At 32.4% G+C, this 10010-nt stretch overlaps 1 pseudogene; it reads right to left on the bottom strand.

The window, feature by feature from the left end:
* Positions 1-3000: 3000 nt before the first annotated feature.
* Positions 3001-6805, bottom strand: LOC105629197 (G-type lectin S-receptor-like serine/threonine-protein kinase LECRK1; annotated as a pseudogene).
* Between the last annotated feature and the right edge of the window lie 3205 nt (positions 6806-10010).

Below are 10010 nucleotides of genomic sequence, written 5' to 3'. Positions count from 1 at the left end.
TTCAATTCAGATCGGTTTCGATTTGAAACCGAATCACGATGATGCCTCTGACCATAGTTCATATTCAGTCCCCTCAGTCATATAAGATGATATCTTTATCTATACTACTTGAACAAACTTTATATCTATGGAAATGGAACCGACCAATAAATAACTTCCTATCTCATCAAAATACTATAACTCTCAAATTTTGACTTTTATAAAATGATAGGTAAATTATTATTTTGTCCTTTAATTTTGTGAAATTAACTAAATTTTTATATTTTCAAAGATACATTAATGCATCTCTTTGTGGTTTGCCTCCGTTGGATATAGAAATCATTCCATTAATCGCATACTTTTCCGGTTGATTTTTATTAAAAATATTAAAAATTCTATTTTTATTGTACTTTTTATGTTCAAAAATTTTTTTAATAACATAGATAATTATTATTATCCATAATTGATTTATTGAAAAAATAAGGTTACGCTTATAAATTTACATGTAGAATTAATAAAAAAGAAAGTTTAATATTTGGAAAGGAAGACTAAACTATTGTACTGTTTCAGGTTGTATTCGGTAACAACTTTTTAAGTCAAAATGCTAAAATGTTATTTTTTACAATGTTAAATAACATAGCGTTTAAACTAGCTTTAGAGGTTAGGGTAACATTTTATAAAAGGTTAACTCATTTAATGTTTATCTTTTAGCATTTTATGAAATGCTACTCAAAGAACTAAACGCTACTAAGCCTATGTTTGACAACAATCTTTTTAAGTTGCTTTTAGCGTTTTGACTATTCAAAATACTAAATGCTATTTTGTATATTGTTCGGCAATATGGCGCTTGAACTAGCTTTTAGAAATTAAAGTAGTATTTTATAAAAAGTTAACTCATGTAATGTTTAGCTAGTATTTTATGAAAAACTACTCAAATAGCTGACAGCTAAACACTATTAAAACAACTAACAGGTACTAAAATAATTAATTTTGCCGAATAAATCCTAAGTTACAAGGACTTATTCATGTATTTTCAAAAGGTGGAGACTAAAAATTTGATTTCATATATTTATAGGTACCAAATACCAACTCTCCCTAAAATTTGAACTCGCTGAGCAAATAATGCTCAGTGGATTTCTCAACATATAAAGAAACAAATAAGCACATACATATATAGAAAGAACCAACCATGTAAACATATATGGCACATATAAGCTCACACATTATGATACTTTCATGATACCTTGATTATCTTTTGTACTGTTTATAATACTGTATAATTCATGAAATGTTATGTCAAGATATCTGTATGGCTCCATAAGGTTATAGTGAAACCGAAGTGATAAGAAAAACTATATGAAACTGGATGAATACTGTATGCTTGGCTGCTATGGCCCATATAATCATATCCACTCAACGGCCTGTAGCCGGAGTACCAAACTGTATGAGGTGCAGATCTGCTATCCTATGTCGCGACATAGCCTTATCTACATGGTTTCTACCTAACCTCAATGGAGCATAATGTTGGTATAGCAATAATATAACACAACATCACATTAATAGTTCATAACTTCATTTGCATCATAATGTTTATTTGATTTCACATCATTTGCATGCTTGAATGTTGTTTTTATACATGTTCTAATGTTGTATTTGATGTTAAAATGATTAGAGGCATATAAGTGAAGCAAAGAAATACAATTGCATTGAAAAAGAAATCCAAAAGTGCATGAAAACACAAGTCGCGAGCGCGTACTTCAAAGTCGCGAGCGCGTAGAATGCAAAATGAGAGACAGTGAGTTATCGGGCACAAGTCGCGAGCACGTACTTGAAAGTCGTGAGCGCGAGAAGTGCCAAATGAGAGACAGTGAGTTCTCAAGCTAAATTCGCGAGCGCGCTATGAAGGTCGCGAGCGCTTACAGGCCAAGGGCCAAGTACGCGAGCGCGCACTTCACAGTCGCGAGCGCGAGATGTGCCAAATGAGAGTCAAAGAGTTTGCGAGCACAAGTCGCGACCGTGTACTTGAAAGTCGCGAGCACGAGATGTGCTAAATAAGAGTCAGAGAGTTTCAGGGGAAAGTCGCGAGCGCGTAGGTCAAATTCGCGAGCGCGAGAAGGCAACGCGAACTCATCATGCAATTCGCGCGCGCGCTTCCAGCCTGCACTGTCTGTACTCTTTTGGTCATATCTCTCAATATACAACTCCAATTTGGATGATTCAAAAACCCATGTAAAGCTAACACATAGAGGAACAAATAACTCTTCTATGACACTTCCTAATTCCATCAATAAATGGGGTCAAAATCAAGATGAAGCTACTGGTAAAATTTCCAGCAAAACCTGTTTCAACATAAACTCTACTCTTTACTTCATTTATTCAATACCTCCCCTGTTTTCCCCTGTTTTCTCACCATTACCAGTCCTCCCACTCAACATAAAGCAAGATTGTCTCAATAGCAACACACCACACAATTCTCATGCAAAGAAAATAAAAAATAACAAGAGATATCAAACCTTTACTCCAAAAGCTTGAGTTCTTCCTTAGCTTCTTTTCTCTACACTCTTAGAACTCCCTTCACCTATAAATAAGAATTCTTATGAATTCTAAAATAATAGCACCAAATGATTCAATTATGAACTTCAAGAAGGTTTACTTACTTGAATAAAAGAGAAGTTGAAGTTAAGGCTTAACTACCATGAAAATTGAAAGTAAGGTGGAAGAGGAAAGGAAGAAGATGAAGATAAACATGAAAATGGGAAAGTGAAATGGGTATTACGGGTAGGCCATCAAAAATCAAAGGATTTGTGTGTAAAAGTTCTAAATGGTACCTCAATTGTTAACAGGCTATAACTTAATACCCAAGCTCAATCTTTTAATACAAATCAATCCTCACCCACATGCTTTATCTTTTTCTCTCACTCAAATCCACTTACAATCTCATTCTACCCCAACCGGGTTTGGTTCAACTCGACTCAACTCGACTACTCAACTCTATGCTAAGACTCAACTCGGAGTAGGATGTCACATCACTGGCTTCAAAAAGCTATAGACCCATTCTGCAAGAATAGCTTCATCTTCTGGAACATTCGTACTCACACTCCTTTGGCAACATATGATCTCCAAAACACAATACCAAAGCTGTATACATCAGCTTTTACTGTAATGGGCTGGTTCCTATACCATTCTGGTGCAACATATCCTCGGGTTCCTCTAATCCCAGTTAGCGTCTTGCTTTGGTCTGGCATTAGCAGTTTTGCCCGTCCAAAATCGAAAATTCTTGCACGTAAATGTTCATCCATTAATATGTTGTTAGGATTTATGTCACAATGGATTATTTGAGTCTCACATTCCTCGTGCAAATAAAGAATGCCCTTAGCTATGTCTATGTTGTGGGGTCCCTCCGACATGTGGGACCCACACACATTTGAAAAGAAAAAAAAATAAAACAACAAGTTTTTATTGTTGGTCAAAGAAAAAAATGAATAAGAGATTCAAACGTGTGAGACCCACACACGTTTGAATGAAGAAAATAGGAAGGAAAAATGGACGCGATTAACGCATCCATTCGGTGAACGCATCAATCTCCTATTTATAGGAGAAGGATTTTCCTAAACTATGTAAAAAACAAAATAGAATAGGAATATACAATTGAGTGTAGAAAATTTTAGGAAAAGATTCCTAAAATTGGGAAAAAGAGAAAATAGCGAGAATTGTAATTTTGAGGGTGTCTTTGGGAAACACTTAGAGTACCATTATTTTTGTCATCTCTTTTGTACCTACTATTTTTATTAGAAGAATTATTCAGAGTTTTTGTCCCATGGACGTAGCACATAACAGTTGAAGGGTGATCCACGTAAATCTCGGTGTCTTTATTTTTCATCTGGCATTTACAGTAATTAATTTTTACCATGGTTATTATTTCTGGTGAATTCGATCGTTAATATCCAATACATAATTATTGGAGCATTTTTCCGCAGGCCTCACTCGGGATCAGATATAATCCCAACAGTCTAAAGCAATTCGAACTCTTTCTTGCCAACTTGGCTTCGTTTCATATTTGAACAGAAAGCCTGAAAGTGATCCATTGCTCATGTACTCGTAAACCAGAAGTACGGTGCCTTAGTCATGGTAGTAACCAAGTAAGCGAACAAGATTCCTATTGTGAGTTCTACTGATTGATCTCAGCTCATTCTGGAATTCGACTTCTCCTTCAGCTACCACTTTCTCCAGTTTCTTAACTGCAACAGCTATCTGCCCATTTGACAAGGCTCCCTTAAAAACAGTCCCAAAAGCTCCACTTCCCAATTTTTCATTAAAGCCATTGGTTTTTCAAGTTCTTTATATGTAAATGATGTTAAAGCAACATCTTCAAAATTCTTCCATTTTCTTTGTCAGACACTACTCTGCATGCCCAGTCTCGATAGAAAAGAACACCAAAAACTGCTAGCAGTAACATTCCAAAGTTTAGAAATACAATGCCCATTTTAAGGACGTCAGTTCCTTGCTTTTTTGTCTATACCCTCATTTGTTCTAGAACTTCTAATACTTACCTTTATAAATGTCTCCTTTGGGTCATCCTGGATTCTCCCAAATCTAAGCGGAAGCTTTTGTTTTCTGCAGTTTCGGTCCTTATAAACTGCAGCTACACAATTGCAATCTCTTGAACACTCCATTTCGCAATCAGTTCTGGTGGTGGATGAGAGAATAGAGTACGGGTTGTCTTCCCATGGTATAAATTGCAATTTTTGCATTGTGAAACTACTCTCGTTCAAACTCATGCTTTCATATACTTCTGAATTCCTCTTGCAGCCCAAATTCTTCTGGCTCTCATCAACAACATAAAAACAGGAGGACAAGTACATACAGGGCTCTTATTCACAAGAGTTCAATATGCATCGCCACACAAGCCAATCGGATCACTGATAGAGATATACTATTAACCATGCATATGTAATAGTATAACTATGAATGATTTTCTATTGACAATTATTTCTTTGTATTTAATTGGAAATTTGCATTAAATAAATGTTATTAGCATATGAACAATAATTGTGATTAGTACATTTTGTATGTATTTAATTGGACCAAGTAGAGAATGGATGTTTAGTACTGACTGTTAAACATATTCTCTAGGACATTAGAAATAATGTTTATTGTTCTTAATCTTGATTTATTTTAATATGAGCAAACATTGATTGTCTTGTACTTTGATTCATTAAAGGGTGAGTTTCATTATTGGAATAATATTCTCGGTGAATTGGGCAAAGATATTTTGTGTTTGTGAAATATTAATTAATGATAGAATCCATGTCTCGGTTTAGAGATTGATGATGCACTTTAAGTAAGCTTATAAGGTTTCATAGTGTAAACCCTGCAGGTGGATATTGAATCCGACACATGAAATAAGTTGAGCGACAATCTTAAAATTATATTGTGATTTAAATAAATTGTCAGTAAGTTATTTAAATGACAGCATCTGTAATCTTAACGTGGGGAACATTATTTTATTATGTTGTGGAATTGTAAAATAAATAAGGAGTTCAGTCATGAGTTTTTAGTGGAATAATTCATGATTAATTATAATAAGAATATGTTGGTCTACATAGGTTCTTATTATAATTAGTAGCCTGATTTATTTTATTCCTGCTGTCCCTGTAGTGCCCTAATTATTTGGAAAATTAAGGGTGTATTAAATAATAGATAAATTATTTAGTTTTAAAATAATTGATAATTATTTTAATTAAATAATTTTTTATTTAATTTATTTTATATTAAAAAAAAAGTATCTTCCTATCGAAGAGAGTTTTTTTAATATAAGATTTGAAAACCCTAAGAATAGCGAGATGGACGTTATTCTATTCTCTGCCACTCAAAGAGTTCCGAAAGAGAGATAGTTAGGGATTACTGCAGAAGATCGTGGGTGACTCCAAGATCTCTGGAAAGAAGACCGGTGAGCGATTCTGCGCTTCAAGAGGTCAGTTTATTGATTTGTTCGATAATGTTTTTAGTTTGCCTCATATGGTTTCGAAGAGGGTTGTTTCCACTTTATACCCGCTTTCATCAATCACATGAGTTGTTGGTGGAAGGCCACTCAATTGACCAATTACCATTTTGATCCAGATCATGTGAATACAACCGGAATATTCCATCTGCATCAATTGTTTTGCGGTAGATTGTGTTACCAGATATGGTTCCCCTATCTTTCAAAATCTTAATATTATATCCTGAGTACTTGAACTCCAGTAAGCAAATTCTCGTTCAGTAGGATATTCTACTGGATATTGCACCAGGTTTCCATCTGTTTGCATAACTAGTCGAAATCTCCCGCTTGTATGATTTTGTTGGAGCTGCTAGACACGAGCTCCTTCCCTTTCAAAAGGCGTTGTCTGGTAAAATGGTGTTCATTGGAGAATCAAAAGTCTGCCATATAATTCTTGACTGAATCATAGAGTACGAAGTTACCCGAGTCGAGAATGGAGGCTGAGGAAGCAGCCCGAGGAAAATCTTGAAACGGTATCTGGCCTTGGTTTAGTTGGATGATAAGCTTACCATCACTACTCAAGGTCAAGGTGACAGCCCCTGGTAATGGTGGATCATCACCGTTTGCTGTCCATATCACAGTTTTCTGCCGGATTTTTGCAAACCAAATGCCTATAGCAAAGCCATCCTCTTTTGGGGAAAAACCAAAGGCGAAATGCCCGGAAACTGAGGACCAATATGAAGTGTTAGTAGGGGTGAGTGAAGAACCTAAACTAATGTTGCAAGTTCTTTGTTGTGCTGTTACTCTTGAAAATATGGAACTCAGAAAAAGAAGAAACAACAACATTGCTCCAATGTTTTTATGGTTGCATTTCTTAACCTTAATGTCTTATCCCTTTTAAAAAGAGTGTTCATTTATCGCACTTCAATTCCTCAAAAATATGAAATTGAACAAGCTATTAAATTTCAGAACTTCTGAAACAAAGTCAAATTTGGCTTTCTTTTTTTTTTCTTTTAATAAAGAGAAAGCAAGTTTTCTTTTAATTGAACAAACTATGTTTTTTTACAGGTGATTTAGATTACTCCCATTTTACACGCTGCAAGAATCATATGATATGATTTCCAAGATACAAGATCAAACATGTGTGCATATGCTTAGACTTGAATTGATTGGTTTTCATTTCGTATCTGGGCTGCACTTGGAACATGTCTCCAGTGTCTTATGTCAAAGTCAAATTCAAAAAAGAAAATAGAGACAAAAAACAAGAGACCAAAATGTTGTCTCAGATTATTTGTATTCTTATAGTTCGATCTCAAGTTTTTGGAATGCTTCAATTCCTAATCAAGTGGACGGCATCAGAAAATTAAAAATTGCAACTGTGAGTTATTTAAATGAATCAATGAAAGAAAAACCTAATTATGAGTTGCCTTACTTCACCAAAAAAAAAAAAAAAAAAAGTACATTTCTTAGTGTTTTCTTTCTAGAATTGGTTGCTTGTTTCCTCTTGTTTGATACATTTTGCTCTCTCATTTGATCAAATAAAAGGGGTCAATATCTTTTTAAACAACAAGAAGCACAAACAGAACACAACAACAAGAACAATAATCCAATGAATCTAATCAAATTAAACCATGGCCAGTCATATTCGTACATATTGTTTACTATACTGAAGAGGAAAACTTTTCCTATCATTCATCATACTAAGCTACCAGACAATATGCTGTTTACTGAAAACAAATAAAAGATGAAAGGAAAACTTTTCCCTGTAGTCAATAAACCACTTAAAACTTTCTGGTCGTTTCAAAATATCTCTAGATTAAATTAAAAGAACGAACTTTTTAACGGTATCCGAGCAACCAAACAGAAAATAATTGGACTCGAATCTAAATTGTAGTAAAAATTTTAGGGTTTCTTTGTTGAGTTCTGGCGCTTAAAAATGCAGAAAAGAAAAGAAATTGAATTACTTTTTGAGGGCAGTAGACTAATAAACAATCGCTAATCCATTTTCTATTTTTAACCATAAAAGGAGGAGACAACATCATAGAGATTGGCATTTGCTGGGTTACAAAGTTTAAAGTAATAATTTTGGTGGTAGAATCATTGCTTTTTTAAGTTGATTGTTAATATTAATGTACTTAAAAAGAAGAAGCTTTACTTTTATCCAATCCATCATTAAAATTGTTGATGATTAAGAGGGTGCAACCATAATAGCAATGTGAGATGTGTTAGCCTTAAAACTTCATGTTCCTTCAAAATGTGAAAGTCACATTCCAATCATAATGAACTCTATGTTTCTGTGAGAAATGATTGAGAGACAAAACAATTTCCTAAAAAAGAAAGGTGAATTGACATATTTTCTTTTAGGAATAGCTTAATTTTATTTGTAGTGGATTAATTTATCAATTATCAATAAAATGTCATTCAACCATTAATTTACTAGTTCAATGTTTTTCTTATATTGCATAATGTCAAGGGATCAAATCTTGATTGTCACACAATGAAAACATATAATTTTATTTTTATTTTTATTTTTTATACTCAGAAGCTCAATGGACTGAAATAATATTGTGAGCTACAACAGTAAGGGGACAGTCCTCCCCTTTGAATAATATTCGAGACCTCTCACTCCTATATCTTCCTTTTAAATAATATTCGAGACCTCTGACATTATCTTCTACGAGAAATAGGAAGATCAATCAGACCACACTTGATTGACAATTTAAATGTTTAGTTTTAATATCAAATTATTATAATTCTAGAGATTTAGCCAATTTGTTAATATGTCAATTGATGTTGCTTTTTTGTTTCTCAAAAATAATTTACTTTAGAAATTTTTTAATTTTTTTTATTTTTGGACCGCTCAAAAAAATCAATTAATGTGGTTAAAGAAAAGAACTACATCATTTTAAAAGAAAATAACTCTCTTTTTAAAACAAGAAAACATTTTTCTAACGTTAATAAATTTAAAATGACAAAAGAAAAAATTTTTAAATATACATCTAGTAATTCTTCAATTACTAGTAGTCACCTTTGATCACTGTTAACTTCTATAATTTATTCTTCTTATACAATTTTTACATATTTAGCTATAAATTTTATAACTATAATACTTCAAAATATTTTTATACTAGTACAAAGTAAAATTCGGATCAGTCAATTCAATTCAATTCTTTTCTTTAAATGATTAAAAAGAAAATAAAATTCGGATCAGTCAATTCAATTCAATTCTTTTCTTTAAATGATTAAAAAGAAAATAAAATTCGGATCAGTCAATTCAATTCAATTCTTTTCTTTAAATGATTAAAAAGAAATTTAAATCAATTTTAAAGTCGATTGTTTGGATTGACCCACCAGATTGAACCAGATTTAATAACTATGGAAGACAATATTAGGCTGCTAAGAGTTTAAATTCTCATGATGCTCTGTCTTTTTTCTTTTTTTTTTTTTTTTTTAAGAAATCTCTTATTCACCAAAAAAATAAAATAAAGAAAGAAATTAAACCTTCAAAAAATTTAAATAATATTTCCTCCAAAATGCTTATTAGACTAATTGAAGAGCAAATCACTCAAATCATCATCATCATCATAAGCAAAGCCCTTAATCGATAAAAACTTTTTACATAACATTTAACATTTTTATTAAGATTAAAAAATTTTTTATTAATTAATCATTCGGTAACATAATAAGTACAATAGTATTCATAGGTTGATGGAGCGTTTCACGAAAAGTTAATAAAATAGTTAATCGCTAATAGAATAGTTAATTTTAATAGTACCAAATATGGATTGAGTTGCATACCAAGCCATAATCTATTGGTAAGTGCAGTATGATCTGATTATAGATCTAGATTCGAATCTCCCCTCCCTAATACTCAAAAAAAAATATTGAGTTTTATATTATTTATTTCTCCTTTGACATGAAATGTAAAATCGTTTTGACTAATTTCGTATTTAGATAAAGTTAGGTGAACAGAATCATGGATTGGGCTGAATTTTATATATATATATATATATATATATATATATATATATATATATATATATATATATAT

The sequence above is a fragment of the Jatropha curcas genome, chromosome 9 (assembly GCF_041381405.1).
Source record: "Jatropha curcas cultivar XTBG-Jc1 chromosome 9, XTBG_Jcur_1.0, whole genome shotgun sequence".
Classification (NCBI taxonomy): Eukaryota; Viridiplantae; Streptophyta; class Magnoliopsida; order Malpighiales; family Euphorbiaceae; genus Jatropha; species Jatropha curcas.
Note: the sequence above shows the minus strand (reverse complement) of the source record. Positions and strands in the feature narration are given on the sequence as shown.